The sequence below is a fragment of the Podarcis raffonei genome, chromosome Z (assembly GCF_027172205.1).
Source record: "Podarcis raffonei isolate rPodRaf1 chromosome Z, rPodRaf1.pri, whole genome shotgun sequence".
Classification (NCBI taxonomy): Eukaryota; Metazoa; Chordata; class Lepidosauria; order Squamata; family Lacertidae; genus Podarcis; species Podarcis raffonei.
Window position 1 is genome coordinate 858571 of NC_070621.1, and position 2500 is coordinate 861070.

A 2500-nucleotide genomic window follows, 5' to 3' on the forward strand; every position below is an offset into this window, starting at 1 on the left:
GTAATAAAATATAAAATAAATAAATATAATAAATGATGTTAATTTTGTTGTTTCCAATATTATGGTGGTTGTTTTATTTTCTATTGTGTTGGTTTGTTTTTAAACCAAAAAAGATATACACTAAAATAATAATAGATTATTACTATTATTATTATTATTATTATTATTATTATTATTATTATTATTATTAAAGACTGATTGATTGACTGAGCCCAGCTCTGACCGGGGAGGGCGGGGTATAAATGAAAAAATAAATAAAAAAGTAATAAAATATAAAATAAATAAATAAATATAATAAATGATGTTAATTTTGTCGTTTCCAATATTGCGGTGGTTGTTTTATTTTCTATTGTGTTGGCTTGTATGTTTGTTGGTCTGTTTTTAAACCCAAAAAGATATACACTAAAATAATAATAAATTATTACTATTACTATTATTATTATTATTATTATTATTATTATTATTATTATTAAAGACTGATTGATTGACTGAGCCCAGCTCTGACCGGGGAGGGCGGGGTATAAATGAAAAAATAAATAAAAAAGTAATAAAACATAAAATAAATAAATAAATATAATAAATGATGTTAATTTTGTTGTTTCCAATATTGCGGTGGTTGTTTTGTTTTCTATTGTGTTGGTTTGTATGTTTGTTGGTCTGTTTTTAAACCAAAAAAGATATACGCTAAAATAATAATAAATTATTACTATTATTATTATTATTATTATTATTATTAAAGACTGATTGATTGACTGAGCCCAGCTCTGACCGGGGAGGGCGGGATATAAATAAATAAATAAATAAATAAATAATAAAATATAAAATAAATAAATAAATACAAATATATACAAATATAAAAATAAATACAAATATATACAAATATAATAAATAAATACAAATAAATACAATATAATAATACAATATAATAAATAAATACAAATAAATACAAATAAATACAAATATAATAAATAAATACAAATAAATACAATATAATAATACAATATAATAAATAAATACAAATAAATACAAATATAAAAAAATATAAAATAAATAAATAAATACAATAAATGATGTTAATTTTGTTGTTTCCAATATTGTGGTGGTTCTTTGATTTTCTATTATTTCTATCATATGTTTATTTCCCATAAATGTATTTATTTTAAATCAATAAAGATATACACTAAAGTAATATGTTAGCGTATATCTTTATTATTATAATATTACACTATATTGTATTTTAAAATGGGGTTTCAAATTGAGTTTTTAGGGGTTTTGTTAATGTTTTATATAGATTTTCAATTTCATTGTTCTGTATGGGACAATGACAATAAAGATATCATATATCGTATGTTTTATTATAATATTATTATATTATTCTATTATTATTCTATTATGATGATATTTTTATTAATGATTGATTTGATTGATTGACTGAAATAAACTAACTACAAGAATTGCCCTGCAAGAGGCAGCTATCATTATAATATATTATAATATTATAGCATTATATTATGATACTATAATAAATTATTATAACGTTATTATATTATATTATGAGGATATTATTATTAAGTTATGATTAAAGATTGATGGATTTAATCAATGCATTGAAATAAACTAACCACACAAACTGCCCCGCAAAAGGCAGCTATCATTATAATATATTATAATATTATAATATTATAGCATTATATTATTATACTATAATAAATTATTATAACGTTATTATATTATGAGGATATTATTATTAAGTTATGATTAAAGATTGATTGATTTAATCAATGCATTGAAATAAACTAACCACACAAACTGCGCCGCAAGAGGCAGCCATCATAATATATTATAATATTATAGCATTATATTATACTATAATAAATTATTATAACGTTATTATATTATGAGATTATTATTAAGTTATGATTAAAGATTGATTGATTTAATCAATGCATTGAAATAAACTAACCACAATAACTGCCCTGCAAAGGCAGCTATCATTATAATATATTATAATATTATAATATTATAGCATTATATTATGATACTATAATAAATTATTATAACGTTATTATATTATATTATGAGGATATTATTATTAAGTTATGATTAAAGATTGATTGATTTAATCAATGCATTGAAATAAACTAACCACACAAACTGCCCCGCAAGAGGCAGCCATCATTATAATATATTATAATATTATAGCATTATATTATTATACTATAATAAATTATTATAATGTTATTATATTATATTATGAGGATATTATTATTAAGTTATGATTAAAGATTGATTGATTTAATCAATGCATTGAAATAAACTAACCACAAAAACTGCCCCATAATTTGCACTCTTCCGGAATTCGCACCCGGAACCGACCCGGGATCTTAATCCGGGGAAAGTTGGGGTTCGCATGCCGGGCAAATCGGGGAGTTACGCTGGCAAATCGGATCAAGTTATGGGGTGGGGGGAGCCATTCGGGGCAGAGAAGGCGTGCGGAGGG

At 22.5% G+C, this 2500-nt stretch overlaps 1 protein-coding gene across 1 annotated transcript in view; it reads right to left on the reverse strand.

Annotated features, from left to right (window-relative positions):
• SPTAN1 (spectrin alpha, non-erythrocytic 1) overlaps positions 1-2500 on the reverse strand; it is a 194926-nt gene that overhangs the window by 112704 nt on the left and 79722 nt on the right.